This window comes from Colius striatus, chromosome 23, assembly GCF_028858725.1.
Source record: "Colius striatus isolate bColStr4 chromosome 23, bColStr4.1.hap1, whole genome shotgun sequence".
Classification (NCBI taxonomy): Eukaryota; Metazoa; Chordata; class Aves; order Coliiformes; family Coliidae; genus Colius; species Colius striatus.
The window spans coordinates 4,177,790-4,193,787 of NC_084781.1; the positions used below are offsets into that span (position 1 = coordinate 4,177,790).

Genomic DNA, 15,998 nt, shown 5'->3' on the forward strand with positions numbered 1-15,998 from the left:
GTCTCCAAGTGGGTATGAGTGTGGTACTGGCACTCGTGAAAGAGAATGGAGAGCGGCAGGGAGGACTCGGTGTTGAATGCTCATGTGATGTGGAGGTAATTCAAAGAAGTAATCAGAGACAGACATAAAAAAGAAGTTGCCCACTGGAATGCAGAACGTCAGGTAGAATGAAAAGCAAACCTGAAGGCAGTGAATCTGTTTCACATCAGTGAAGGCGAAGGAGTCCTAGCCAGGGTTAGTTTGGACATTGTCAGCGCTTGGTGCTGCAGATGAGTTCCATAGCAACCAATTTTTCACTTGAAATTCCTGGGTGCAAGGATGCATATTAACTAGAAAATGGACTTGACTTTCACTGGGATCATTAAAAACTAGCTTTGTTTTATTTTCCACCCACCGTCCTGCTCAGAAAATAGACTTAATTTGAAGTCCATAATTAAGGATGAAAATTTCTTGTCAGGCAGATGCTGTCATTTTCTTCCTGCCCCTCCAGCAAAAACCCCACATATAACGTGCTGCACTGGACTCTGATGCTATAAGATGGGTTGTCAGTGATAAGCATCTGCAAAACCTGCAGCACATGCCCAGGGACTTGTAGTCAGATGAGTCATGTGTTGCATGGGCCAAGTTTAATCCCAGAGAGAATGTTACAACACAGGAAGAAACCCCTGAAAATAACAGGAATTGGTACAGTATTTGGCCGTAAACACAGGTTAGAACAGCCTGGATATTTGCTTTAATCCTCTCTGATTCTATTTTGAATTGCAATGTTCCTACTTGCTAAACCACTTTCCATTTTTGCTCTCTTTTACTGTGACATAAGGAGGAGGGATATTTTGGAAACTGGAAAACTGCTGCTTGCACCAGAATGGCATGCCACTAATTTTTGCAGGTTTTTTGAACTGAGCATTGCCACTCCAAAAGCTCTGTCAGCCTCTTCTTCTAGGATTCCCCACAGAGATCCCCACCCTCCTACAAGGCAGGACATGCCCCAGGTTACAGCTCTTTTGTTCCTTTCTCTGCAGGCTCTGCTGTCTCACCTGCTTCAAAATCAGGCACTTGGAAGTGGTGAACTGAATCTTTGAGAGGATGGGAGAGTTTGGGTTTATGGGCTCTTCCTCAGTTAAGCCTCAGCAGCAGATTCAGTGGCCACAAACACTACCAAAAGATCAGGAGTGCTGACACGTCCTTAGCATAGACAGAGTGAAAAATTCCTCTGCAGTATGTATTGATGTAGTTTAGCATCATTTCAAGCAAAAGTTAAACAAAAACATCCAACTTGCCATGAAGCCAGTCTTCATGAAGGGTTTGGCTCTGTGGCAGTGAGGTGGCAAGGAACCACATGTGTAATGTGTGGGCTGGAAGAGAGCTGCTTGTGAAGGTCTGAGCCAGGAAGATGCCTGATGATGGACATTTCAGTGGTTGATGTCGCACAGTAGCTCATGGTGAAGCAACCTGAATGATAGGTAAGAGCTGGAGACAAGGCTTGACATAGTGAAGCCTCTTTTATAGTGGGGTAAACAAATCTCACTTCAACTTCCTTTTTTGGAAAGTCATTTAATGTCACCTACAGAGTTTTAATGGAGGTTTGAAAGAAGAAGAAGAAAAAAAACCCCTCCTGTGTCTGCTTGTTTCTTAGGTACACCACATTACCCACAGCTAGTCTCACCACTCCCACAGAAAGTTTGTGTAAGTCCTAAAATAATTTCATTCCATGGCCCACAAATATTCCCATTTGGTCAGCCTTATATAGAGTAATTACTGTTTAACATGGCACTGCAGCTGGGTCAGGGCTTATTTTGGGTTATGAGTTATAAAAAGCTGTTTGTAAGGCAAAAAAAAAAAGAGAAGAAATTAAAAGAAATGACGATGTTTGTCAATCTGTCATTCTAAACAAATGAGTCTGGAGCAGAGAAATGAGCATTTATGAGGGCACTGGCTTTAGTACCAAAGGTAGCCAACCATCTCATCCTGGGATATTTAGATATGTCTGTACTTCTACTATAATAGAATCCCAGATGGGTTGGGGTTGGAAGGGCCCTGCAGAGCTCATCCAGCCCAACCCCCTGCTAAAGCAGGTTCCCCTCGATCAGGGGGCACAGGAACGTGTCCAGGTGGGTTTGGAAACCTCCTGAGAAGGAGCCTTCTTACCCTCCCTGGGGAGCCTGGGCCAGGGCTCCATCACCTGTACACCAACAAGGTTTTCTCCTTGTTTTCCAGAGGAACTTTTTGTGTTCTAGCTTGTGCCTGTTACCCCTTGTCCTGTCGCTGGCCACCACACAAAAAAGACTGGCCTCATCCTTTTGACACCTGCCCTTTAGGTATTTGTAAGTGTTAATGAGGGCTTCTCTTCTCCAAGCTGAGCAGCCCCAGGTCCCATGGCCTTTCCTCACCAGAGAGATGTTTCAGTCCCCTCATAATCTTGCTGGCCCTGCACTGGCCTCTCTCCAGCAGTTCCCTGTCTCTCTTGAACTGGGGAGGCAAGAACTGGACACGGGACTCCAGATGAGGCCTCAACAGGGCAGAGCAGAGGGGGAGGAGAAACCTCCCTTGACCTACTGCCCACACTGTTCTTAGCACACCCCAGGATGCCCTTCTTGACCATGAGGACATGTTATAAATACCTTGATTGTTAGGTAGCCAGGTGTTGTGATAATACAGAGCAAGTACTGTGAGGTGACACACGCTCAGGATAGGGGGGTCAAGGTTTAACTGGTGGAGACATGGGAAGTTCAGTTTCCTGAGCAGGTGATAGGTGGGAAAAAGCGTCTTGAGGGATATGGCTTGGTTCTGTGCTCTCCTCCAAAAGAGGTCTTTGCATTTTGTCTGCCTCAAGTGCTGTGCACAGAGCAGGCATTTCATTCCCACAGCTGTGCTGTGGTGTCATTAGCATTTTTTCAGAGCATACTGAGTCCAACATCAAAGTTATTTCTGATTTTAATAACTTGGATGTGTACATCTAGATCTGCATGTATTTTATGTTTATGCATGTATGGATATATGTATGCATACAAGTAGGAGAAAAGAAAATATGGCTATGTATATACATGTGTCATTTCTTATCTGCTGCTAAAATACAGGTGTCTCTGTGGGAAACAAGTTGTTAAGCTCTTTATTATACAAGAGTTCAGGAAATTGAGAGTATTATATTCCCTTACATGATTTCCCATGCTGAGTTGGTCATTTCACCTCAAAAATTAGCATCCCACACTGTTTCACAGAAGACCCCAATACGTTTAGTAATCATGGGAATGAATGTTGTCCACTGGGACAGATCAAGAGGCTGTGGGTCAGGGCTCAGGGTTTGGTTGTCTTTTTCTCCTTATTTTATGGCCTGAAACAATTCTTAGCGCTCTTCTGTGTTGCTGTTTAATAGCAAAATGGGACTAGTAACATTGAGTTACCTTGCACAGAACTATTTAAAGATTAAATTGAAGTTTGCAGAACTTTTAACTAGCCTTTGGCATCAGAGAAACGGAGCAGCTATGAGCAATATTACTGTGGTTTGCCTTTAGTAATGATATTAACTTCTTGAGAAATTGTATTAATGAAATGGTGCTGGGAAACAAACCAGAAGCAGATAGGCAGGAATCAGATCCCTTTATGGACAGTTATACAACGTGCTGAGTAAGGGTGGCTGTATCCTTGCAATTTTTTTTTCCCCTGAACAATTCTGAAATGCATATGGCAAATAATTATCTCTCTGTAGCAAAAAATGACAAGCAGCTGACATTTTGATAATTTTTAAGACAAATCTGAAAAGAAATACACTGGGAATTATGAAAATATTTCAAACTGGCAATCTGAAAACAAAATTGAACCTGGGAACACAGACTGTTGGCTCAGAAATGGCTCTCGGGTTTCTTGGCTTCTTATTCTCCATCAGCAAGGCCAGAGAGGTGGTGAATGGTGGCCTTGAAGCCCTGAAGTCCAAGCCTTGGACCAAAAGCAGGTACATCGTGATAAGCAGAAGTGGGATGAGGAAATAAAGCTATGGACACAGTTTTCTCTCCTCCGCTTGGGCTTGGGCGCTTCCTGGCAGGTCATCCATCATATTACTCCTTGTATTCATATGTTTCTTATTCCTGATACCCCAGGTTGTGCCTGCTAAATGTTGGAGATCAGGAAGTGCACACCCATCCTTTTTGCCTTTCATGCTGAGGACAGGTACAACAGAGTCATGGTAAGAATCTAATTACTTTTCCATCTGCAGCAAATCTGATAGGCTCAGATAAATGTTGTGTGGGCACTAGCAGTAAGGAGAAAACAAGTTTTATCCCAGGCTATCAAGGACCAAATCTTTTACATTGTAGTTTCTTCTTGAATTAGCCTGAAAAGGCTTTCATTTTGTTTAAAAGGCTTTTATTGATCAAAAAGGCTTCGTTCATCACCTCTGTCTTCTTGAGTGGCTGAAGCCGGCTTAACTCATGATAGGAGTTCTTATTTGAGTTCATCTTTATCATCTTAGTGGTTGCTAAATTTCATGCTTTTCTTCTCTGTAAAGGTAACTGGAAAAGAGGCACATGGTTTAGAGAGAGAGAGAGAGAGAAAAAGAAGTGCAGGTTTCCTTCCAGTCCATTAATTTTCTTTCACAGAGCTCTGTACCAGTTTGAGTGCACAATCGGGAGGAATCAAAACACAGACATCTAGACTATTACATAAGATCAAAAAGAGAACAGATCTGTTTTGAAGCTGGGTGTAATGTATTTGTCCAAAGTCATGAACATTTTTGAGAGCTCAGAGCATTCTTCCTGTTCTGCCTCAGGATGAAACTTAGATCATATGAACTGGAGAGAGATCCCAAAATATTTGAAGCCATTTAAGTAACTGTAGACCTAATTCAGAGTCTTTACTGAGTGAGGCCAAGCAGGGATTTCAACCTGATTTTCATGCATGCTTTTTTTCTTCTCTTTCCTCTTTTTAACTTGGAAGTTCCATCTTATATTGAAGAAACCACCCCCGTGGATTTTAGAAAAACAGATTTATTCAAGTCAGCCACTTAGGATTTTGTTTCAACTGCCCCAGTGTTTCGTGTCCAACCACTCTCACCCTTGAAATAAACACAAATAGATTGGCTGTGGAAATTTCCATAGAAAAATCTTCTTGTGTCTTGCCTCATAATTGTATTATTTGCATAAGTTATAACTCTTCCTAACTGAACCTCTGTATAAGGTAAAGGCCAGAGAGCAAGTGGACTGTCCAGGCTAGGGAGATCTAGTGTTTAGGGGACAGAATACATCCAATGTATGTGTGTCCAACTGCAGTGGATGGCTTTGCTGGGTTCATTGACCTCTTGTAGTCTGCATACATGTCTATTAGGAACAGACTAGAAACTGGACTGAGCTCCTGCTGCTGCCAGTCACTTGCAGTCCTGAACAGAAAAGGAAACACCAGTTTTTCTTCCGTAGTCCGGATGCTGACTCACCTGTGTGGTGAAAGAAAATAGCCAAAAGGTTGCTATTTCACCAGTGTCCCAATGTGCCTGGGGATATTTAATCAGCTGCTTTACTTGGGCAAGTTTGACTGCAAAGCTTAAAGTCCTGAGGCCAGTTCAGTAGTTGCTGACACCTTGGTCAAGGTCCCCATCCCCAATAAGGAAGTTTGATTTCAAGGTTTGTTTTGCATTGGTGTTTCTGTGATGTACAGCATCAACTCAAGCCCATTTTGCTTGTAGTTGGAAACTTGTTCTAAGTCATCCACCTCCTCCCTGGTTCCAGGCCTTGGCCTGGTCTGTGGTAGGACCTGGGAGCTGTCCCGCTGTGGCTGTGTTTTGCTGCCCAGTAACAGGGTTTTGGTGGGGTGGGGAGAGCCAAGCTGACAGGGCAAGGTGAAGGAACTACTGTTCCCAAATCTCTGAAGGCTGGCAGTTACCAAGCAGTTCCCTGTCTCTCTTGAGCTGAGGAGCCCAGAACTGGGCACAGGACTCCAGCTGAGGAGTCCTATGCCAGGGCAGAGTAGAGGGGGAGCAGAACCTCCCTTGACCTGCTGCCCACACTCTTTGTGTGGTAACTACCACACTGTGTGGTAGCTGCCTGGCATAGACCATCCTGATTCAAGCCAGGAAAACTTTCTCTGGCCTTGTGGAGTGCTTCCATACCCTCTGCCTGCCCTACAAGGCCTCTGGACACCTTCAGACCAAGCAACTCCCTACAAGTTTGTTGGAGAGGGCATCACTTAGGGTACTGCAGGAAAGGTTTCTCCCCTGCTATACATCTTTTCCTTCTTTTCAGAGCCAGCCTCCCTAAGGAGTACTGCAGCTGAGGACACAGGAGTTCAGACAGGCGACCAGGAGGGAAGTTTGCTCTGTGCCTCTAGATGAGTGCTCAGGCAGGATGATCCTTGAACTATCCTGGTTTGCCTGCAAGGTCAAGATCTGAGCTTATCATCAGGTGGAGCCTGGCCTTAAGCTGAGGACTGGGGCATGCAGTGGGTGCCTTGCCCTGACAGCTCCCTGCCACAGTGCTCTGCTCTCAGCCCTCCATCTCGGCTGGGCTCTGAGCAGGGCCTGTGTGGCTGCTCCGTGCTGATCTGCATGCAGAGACATCCCTGGCGAGAGATTTCATGCAAATGGAGCATCCCGCAGCCACGGCCCCTCTTGCAAACTATTGATTACGTGTCTGATTTGCTTTCCCCTGATAATAAGCCATAGACAGAAGCCAATAGGGTGAGGAGGAGGAAAACCTGTCATGATCATTCGATGCAGCTGGTGAGCCAGTGAGAGGAGAAAGCACATGGGTTGGGCTGGGCTGGGAGAGAGCAAGGGTGGGGGAATTGTCTTAGCAACAGCAGAAAGCAACTCTTCCCCCCCTCCAACCATGCAACCATGCTGGAAAGTTCCTTATGTATTCCTTAATATATTTGTCTTGCTCATGCCAAGTTTGTACGTGATTTGTGTGACTTTGCTGCCTGTTCTGGTTTATCCCTTTTCTCCACGATCCCTTGGAAAGGGTAGAAGGGAGCCTTTTTCTTGTCTGTCTTACAAAAACCGACTGGTGAGCTCAAAGTAAAGGGACCTGCTGCTTGGATGCCTTTCTGTGCAAGCCCTGAGAACAAAAGTGAGTTTTGTATTGTCTTTTTGTGGTTGGTATCTCCCTCTTGACATCTTTCCAAGACAGTCTGTTGTTGAAACAGTCACTTTATTGCCAGTCTGTTCTGACAGTGGAAGTGGGACATGTTGACTGTATTCTTGTCTCAGCTAGAGTCCTTATATGAAGCCAGGTGAATCCTATCCTTCAAAATCCAGACCACTTCAACAGATTTCTGGGTTCTCTGGTCTGGGAATTAGAAGAGAAACTTTCTCCATGGAGCCCCTCCCTGTGATCTGTGAGCTGGGAAAAGCCAGTCCGAGACACCATACTGCATTGCCTCGTATCTTTTATCTGCCTTACAGCAGGAACTGTTCCTTCTGTCTCTCTGACTCTCTCATGATCAATCTATCATTGATTTAGCCAACTGCAAAAGAAGATGGCAGGTAAATTTGTCCAAACCTTTTGAACCTTTATTGGAACCAAATATTGGCACTTTCTGTACTCCTTTGAGAATGACCTTCACTGTCCTCCTCTCACCTGCTGCCTCCTCCTGCTCATAAGCATTCACATGTTTATCTCACCATTTGCATGCTGATAATAGACATAGATTTTGTTAGTCCTGCATCTGTCGAGACGGCGGGGACAATAATAGAAGCACCGTCGGGACCAATATATATTGGTCTTAGGAGTGTGTCCAATAATGTCTGGGTCAGGGAGCCTTTAACTGCAGTGTCAGGGAATTTAGTCAGTTGTCATCGCTTCTTAATTAAAAATAGCTGAGACTCACTTACATTCCATTGCTGTGTGTTAGCTCATTTGTCATCTTGTCCTCTGTTCTCCTGCAAACCCCCTAAACACCTTCCAAAACCAGACAATGGATAGAAATACAGCAAGTAAGGGAGCAGAGAGCAGATAACCCGTGCCATTAGCTGCCCTTTGGATGGAGAGTTTGTGAGAGTTTAGCTGGATTCAGAGTGGTTTGGGAATACCCAACATTGCAGTGGGAAATGTCCTGTGTGTATGTATTTAATATATATCTATAAAACTAGGCTCTGCACAGGCATGTGTCAGGGGATGACTCAAACAGGAACTGTCCTGGGGTTACAAGAAACCTTCCTTATGGACAAACCAACTTCTGTTTTCAAGCCTTTATTTCCCAGCATCTTCCTCTGGTCCAATACACTCAAAGACAGACTGTTCTTTCAGCATGATCCGATCAGACCCTTGCTATGTACATAGGCTAGTGGATTCCTAATTCCTTGCTAAATGGAATTTAGTGGTATCTGTGATTGCTATCACCTTCCAGTAGGTTTCAATAATTTATTTGTGCTATTCCTAAGGGGACAGGGAGATGGGAGGTTACACAGAGGTTCAGGAGCTGCAGAGGGAAATGAAGAGCATGCTGTAATATCATTAGTGAAAGAAAGTGTATCCCCCCTCCCCCTGCCAAAAAAAAAGAGAAGAGAATTTATTGTGATTCTAGCTAATGCTTGGAGCCAAGGGACAATTTTGGCATTGGGAGAGTTTTTCTGGCTTCCTTTTTACAAGTAAATCAGAGGTGGAAGGGCATTGGAGCGACTGACTTCCTGAGCTGGAAGTTGCATCCGGATTACCATACTTAATTGTCTGTGATTGACCTATCTTCCATGAGTTTTGCAAATCCATTTTTTGAACCTGTTTATATGTTTGGCCTCCACAGCATTGGGTGGTGATGAATCCCACCATTAAATCACATATTGTTTGAAAAAGTCCATCCAGGATGTCCTGTACAATGCTATCAATCTGTCCACTGAGTAAATGGACAGCTCTCGCCAGGGCTTCAGATTCTCTCAGCCCAAATGATAATTCCCCTTGAGAACATGTCCATCTCTTGCACTCCAGAAGGGAAGCACCAGCAGACCTCCCTGTGCTTCACCACCCAACTTGGGACCAGTGTTACCTCCCATGTAGGGCAGCTTCTACAGTCCAGATTCATTGAAGATATTCTCTTCAGTGTGGTCAGGTTTCTTTCCGAGTCCAGTTCAAGAAAGCTATGGGACAGTTTATAGGGATAAACAGGAAAACCCACTGATTTGACTCGATACTGTTAGGGTTTTTTGAGTTGTTCTGAGGTTTGCTGGTACAGGAAATCAGAAGCAACAGGTAAAAGCTCATCTGAACCCCAAAGCATCAAGGTATGAACAGACCTTCATGTTAGTAGAGACATTTTCAGACTGTGGATGTTTTTTTTCCAGCTAATTAAGCTCTGATGACTTCAGCTGTATTTTCAGCCTCTGATTAAGGCCATGATACTAATTAAACTCTTGATTTATTAAAAATGCAAATAGTCAGACCTGTGTGCAACAGCAGCCTTGTGCTTCCATGCTCCAGGACAGCAGTGGGAATGTTTGACAGAGTCCCTTGTGGTCACAAGCCTTTCTTTAATGCCTTTTAAAAAAAAAAATAGCTACACTCCACTTGATGCAGAACTAAAAATGTCAAGATGTCAGCTGCTGGGGTAAATGTCTCAACTGCCTTGCAGCTAGACAAGTAAGTTTGATTAAAACAGCAAAGTTTTGGAAGGAACTGCGTGTTTCTTGACGTCCCAACTGTGGCATTTCCACTGCATAGGCTGTTGGGATTGAAATACCATCTAGTCCTTAGAGAGTGAGTCTACTTTCAGCAGCAAAACTCTTGGAGCTGAGTTTAAGCTAGCTACTTTGTTGTCAAAGTTCAAGAGCATGATAAATTATTTAGACCTCGAGCTGTCCTCCCAGATCCTCTCTCTCTGGCATCCCTTACAACATACGTGCACCTTCAGTCAGACATCTACAGCAGGAGGTCTGGTTGTGGCATTTCCTTCAGGCCAGGTGTGTTTTGGTTATGCTACTACTGAACAGGAGGGTGTCTGAAGGGTGTTTTGATCCCTTTACTGTCAACATCTTCTGAGTAAAACATCCTTGCCTACAAATGCATCTTTTAAAGTAGGGTTTTGTAATCAGAAGCAGGGCTCATCTCCAGGTGGATGGTCCTGTGTAAGTACAATTAGCTGGTCTGTCAAATATTGCTTCTCACTTGTCCCATCAGTGTCACCGTGTACCTAAATGATGGAAATGTCAGTGTATATTAGAAAAGGTTCTGCACAGCTCCAGAGCCAACAGCTCCAGTGATACCCTGAGCACCACTATTGCATCACTGCCTGTACCCTGGTCAGACTTTTGGGACTCAGATGTGTCTGTCCCATCCTGTAGCCCTTTTCCTTTGCCATTACAGAGGCTCTGCTGGGTCTGGCACTGTTTGCAGCCAGTACCAGCTGGGATATTGGAGGGATATGCCACTGGGCAGACTAGTTATAACCTGCCCAGAGGGAAGTTTCTTCCTAGTGCCTATTTAGTCCATAATAAAGACATAAATTAACAAAAAGTGCACAGAATGCTATTCAAATGCAGCAAGTACATGTCATATTCAATAAACCTGAACCCTCGCTGGCATGAAGTGACAACAATTTACTGGAGTCACTTATCAGATAAAAATATGGCCTAATGTCTCCAGTTGAGTCCAGTCAATGGCAGGCATGATAGTAAAGCTATGTCTCTCTCTTTTTTTTTCTTCCTCTCTCGACTGTCCTTTCAGTATGTTAAAACAGAGAAATAAGTGGTCATTACTTTACCTATGACAACTGGGTTTTTTTTTCATCCTCCAGCTATAATGGGCTGCAGGTGTTTCACAGCCAGCCCAGGCTAATAAGGACAGACATTCTGGCTGCATGCCAACATTATAAAACTGTCCAGGGAGGGAAGAAAAGAAAAGACAAGGGAAGGGGGAGTGGGGTGTAGGGGGAGTGGGAAGGAAAGAAAAAGAAAGCATGGGAGTCACTCCATGCTGAGATTTTGTACTTCTGTGTCTCCTGAAGTGAATACATCAGTCAGGAATCAAAGGTTTGAAAAGTCATTCAGCCCCTCCAAATTAGAAGGCGAACCATCTGCACGACAGGCTGGAGCTCTCCTGAAAGGCTGCAGGCCAGGGCTGATCTCAGTGACACCGGGGTAAGCCTGGACTATCTCCACCAGTGTTACAACCAGCTCACCCGGGATCTCAGATTCTGGCCTGGTCTGTGCATCTTCCTGCCAGAACAACGTTTTGGACCCAACCCTTGAATGTTGTATCACCATAGTGACGGGTTCCTCTGTTCCAGAGCTGATGAGGAATTGCTGTGGGGTTGTCCAGTGTTAATGAATCCCTTTTAGGCAAAAATTGAGCTCAGTGGAAACTGCAAAGACAAGGCAGCCCATTCAGAGCTCTGCAGCCTCTCACCCTCATCAATTTTAGCAATACATCTTGCCCTCGAGTCCCACATGCCACAGCAAATCCCTCGTGTTTTCTGGGAGTTAGAGCAGGGATGGAAAGTCAATGGTAAGGAGAGATGGGCTGTATGAGAACTGAAGATAGGCATGTGTCCTTACAGCTTTGCAGCTAATGTTTGGAAGGACTGGGTTGTGGTGGAGGCTTCCCAAGGTGCTGCGTTTTTGGGTGTGAGCCAAACAGCAGCCTGGATAACTGAGTGAGCACAAAGGAGGAGCTGGATCTGAGGCCACTGGCTGCCTCACACCATTTGGCTTGAAGTGCCCTAAGGCATTGTAGCTAATGGTGAGAGATGGAAGGTTCCAAAGATACCTCTCTTGCTGTAGATTTCCTGAGTAGGGGGATGTCCCTCACCTGAGCTACCTCATGCAGGTCCTTAAGGGTAAGATGTGTCCATGGGGAGAAGGTGATCCCAAAGCTAGACTTCAGTTAGCCACAGAACAGGGTCACAGAGATGGTCTGACCCCAATGGCTAGACTGTTACTGTAAAATCAACCTGAATGCACCTTCCTCTGAGCTGTTTCTGGGTCTGGGTCAGCTCAGAGACTACTGAACTGTCCCTGACCCCAGAGCACAGACACACCCCTGGGCTGTGTCCTGAAAGATACCAAAAGACATTACCCAACCCACCAAATGGTTTGGTGTCCAGGTACAGTAATGGACATACCTGTGGTAAATTTACTTCACTAGATTTAATATGACAGATCCCAGTCACAAATTTCTTATCCAGATTTGTTTGGAGCCAGGATTTGGCTCAGGCCAAGTGTTTTGTTTTGTTTGTTTATCTAAGATATGGTTTTGGATGCTTAGCAGGAAAAAAAGCAAACGTAAGTGATGGATGTTAATGCCTCATTTCAGATCTCCTTCTGGCAACTGGATGAGAAGGCAGTGCCACTGCAAAGGAAGGATTACTGAGGCACTGTTCGAGTTGTATTCAAAGGGAACACGAGTGCTGTGCATTACACACATCCCCATCACCACAGGTCAGTACCTTTTCCCTGGAGTCACTGTCAGAGTGCTGTGAGTAGCACCTACAATAACTCAGACCCTGCCCATGGATTTAAAGATGATAAAAGTGCCACAATTGAAATTCACTTTCATCAGAAATGATGACACAGTTGTAGGGCTTAAATGGTTCTGAAAATGGTGTTAGAGAAAATGTTTTCTAGTAAGCAAGTGGTTGATGGAAGGACGTTTCAGAAGGTGGTTTGTATTGAGGCAGACTGAGTCAGCTTTGGATTGTCTGCTCTTTTGGATAGCCTTTGGGTTTTTGGACTAACCCAGGTAGTTTGCTTGGAAAAGTCTGCAGATTCTGGCTTGTTGTTTGCAAAGTGCTGAGAATACTATGACATCTCTTAAAATACAAATAACAACAGTGGTAATGAATGGCAGCTTATGAAAGCCTTTTGTGATGAATTCTCTTGCTCTCTGATTCACCCCTTGAAGTATCCTGTGCTTTGATTTCTGTCTGTGGATGCCAGTAATGTGCAGATAAGATCTGGGGCTGTTCCTTAGAAATTGAATGCAATTTGCTTTCTTTGAAAGAGTTGCAGACAGGGCCAGATCTGCAGCTGGTGCAAACCTGTGTCTTGGGTGGCTTCAGGAGATGTTTTTCCCTAATCTGGCAGTCAGGATTTGATTCCCCTGGTTAAAAGTTTAAGTTCCTTACAGTTCCCACAACCAGAGTGCAGTTCCTTGGTGATTTGACTGCTCCTCCAGTTAACTTCAGCGTGGCTTGTGCATGTTCAGATGCAGAGAGGACCAGATGCTAGTGTAGGCCACTCATATTTGTGGCTTAGAGACTGGAAACTGTGTTTTATGTGACTGGGCTGCCTGGGTCACAGTCCTGTGCTTCCCAGCATACTTTTGGCTGAGTGGAGAGAGATAAATGGGTGCAGAATATGACTCAGAATTCAGACAGACTGGATATTGCTCTGAAAGTGTCCATCTCCCCTGCTGATCATGGTAAGAGGCAAGTGCATTGCAGAAAGGGAATGGGTTCAGGGCCCTGCTGTGCAGACTTTTAAACATGCCACTGAGAAGGTCACCAGTTCTCTGTATGGGATGTCCTGGTTTGGGAGCTGTTGTGGTATATTGGGTGACAAGGACATTACTTCCCTTTCTTTTCTTCTTAAGCTTATCTTAAACTGTAGACATTATCTTTTTCCAAGTGGAAAATGATCTCAAGTCCATGGTGTTTGAAGCAGCAACAGCGTGAGCCAGGTTAACTTGACTAAATAGGCATATGAGGCCACAAAATCTGACTGAGCGTGATGAGAAACCAGGATACCTCCCAGCACTTAAGGGTTCTTTGGAGGTTATGATGAGCTGACAAAACATATTAGTGAGGGATGGAATTGGTATGAGCCATGTTTGGCATTTTACTGCTTAGTGGCAGCAACAAGAGACCCTCTATAGGGATCAGATCCACAAGTGAACAGGCCTGGATTGATTCATCCCACCTACTTTCTGGTGTTTAGCACCAGTACCTGAAGTAGTTACACAAAGCTCTCCAAGTCAGTGGTGTAGTGAATCACCTTTGGATATGTTGCTTATCTGCTCTGGAGCCCAAGAAGACTATGCTCCTTAAGAAGAGGTCTTAATTAACTGCCTGCACCTCGTTGGGATGAGTGCTAGCCAGGATGTGGTGTCCACATGGCCCAAGTAAATTGAAAAGGAGAATAACAGGTTCTCAGGAGTGATTTGTAGCAAAGAGGCATTGCAGTCTGCCAGCTGCTGAATGCTGCTGGGTAGTTTGCAGGCGTGGGTGAGGATTTAAAGAGTTGAAGAAGGGCACAGTAGTAGTTATATAGGTGTCTTTCCAAGGATTTATTTTGCTTTGAGGCAGTGCTGTAATTGCCATTAGCCTGGATTCCTCTGCTCTCCATCCTGCCCGTCCCATTAGTGCAGACAGCGCACGGCTCTGTTTGGGGGATCAAGCCATCAGTGCTGGAGTGGGGCTGTAAAACTGTTGTGCCTGAGCAGTGCCAAGCTGCCAGCAAGAAGCAGGGCTGATTTATGCTGGCTGAGGGTGAGACCTATTGCCTACTAAATGCAGTCCTCCCTGCACGATGCCAGCAGGTGCTTTGCCTATCTGGGCACTGCCAAGCTTCCTCCCACTGTTCTCCTGAGTCCCACTATTTCATCTTTGCTCGTGCTGCTGTTTTTAATCCCTTTGCCTCATTCCCAGCCCTTGGTGTCTGTTCAGAGGCTCTGTCTCATTTGCTGTTGTCCTGGTGCCAGCATTTTAGGTCTGAGGGGATGGAGCTGCCTCTGAGTGGGGAGGACTCATGCTCGCTGGCTCCACCGTCTGGACCTGGCCCCAAGCACAGAGCTCAGCAACCCCTAACAGGTCCCCTTGCTTTCCCTCCAAGAATATGATTAGAGGTTTGAAACTGAGCAGACAGCTGGTATACTCTCCCAGGGCAGCCTCTGTGTCTGGGACTCCATTGTTTTTGTCCAAATCATATCTGATTCCTTTCCAAAAGCGTTTCAGTCCGTAAAACCAGACCAGGTGCCTTTGGTTGTGCTCATTCCTGAAATACCAGCTATGAAGAAAAGCATTTCAGTTTGGTCTTAAAATAGGGACAAAATTAATTTCAAACTGGGATAAGGATTTGGATTTTCTTTCCCAATTAAAGCACTTGAATCTTCCCTTATGCTTTCCAGATAGAAAATAGACCTTGTTCAAATCTATCCTTGGTCCCATATCCCATTTACCGCATCCTATTTTACTAGATGTTCCAAATTGCTCCATGCCACTGCAGTCTCTGAAACCTGACCTTTATATACATTCTTTGCACCTTGACCTCTTGGGATTTTTGCATAGAATGAAACTGCCAACAAGTCAGACGATAGGTTCTGCTGCAATGTGCTTTCCCATTCTGCTCAGTAATTTGCCAGAACAGCGGGGGGAAAAAAAAGCAACAGAAACCTTACCAGCCAAAAGTGGTGTGATTAAAAGCTCGGGTGGCCTCTGAGCTTTGGGTTAGTTCTGCATCCCTGTTAACTGCCAAGCTGAGTGCTTTGTCCTCCAGACTGTCCTTCGTCTAAACAGCGTGAGCAGCACCGTTGGCACCAGAGCTTCGGAAGGGCTCCTCATGCTGCCAAGAAGGTGGCCCCTGGTTACAGAGCAGGGATCTGCCAATGTTCTGTGCTGGGGAGTTTGCAAACTTCCACAATGCATCTGGTTTATTTCAGATCATGGATTGCACTGAATAGTCCTTTTGTGTGCTCTGTCTCCATCTACTAAAACTGGCTCTAAAGAAGACAGAGATAAATATGACAGCCACTGTTACAGAGTATCCCCTGGATACTGTGGCCTGACCTGGACCCACTGTCTATCTTAACATTGTCAGTAATAATGTTTATATTGCTCTGTCAACCTCATTTCTTATCATGTAACCAGAGATGAGTCGAATGAAGGTGGAAAGCTTTCCTGTACCTCTGCATTCAGGGTCATTTGGAGGTCCACAGATGGGACAGGAACTTTGCCACACGACTGTTTGCCCTGGTGAATGCCATGATGTTCAGTGTTTCATTCAAGGGGACAACAGTTCTGTTTGAAGTGACAGGAGAGCATTACAAGTGTAGCCTGAATGGCACGACTGCAGATTGTGGCGAGTCTGCCTA

General features: G+C 45.1%; 1 long non-coding RNA gene across 1 annotated transcript in view; it reads left to right on the plus strand.

Annotated features, from left to right (window-relative positions):
• Positions 1 to 15,998, plus strand: part of LOC133627627 (uncharacterized) — a 49,436-nt gene that overhangs the window by 1,224 nt on the left and 32,214 nt on the right. Inside the window, exons 3-4 of the long non-coding RNA XR_009820321.1 lie at positions 4,095 to 4,180; positions 12,225 to 12,349. This is a non-coding gene — a long non-coding RNA (uncharacterized LOC133627627). The remainder of the gene's footprint in view (positions 1 to 4,094; positions 4,181 to 12,224; positions 12,350 to 15,998) is intronic.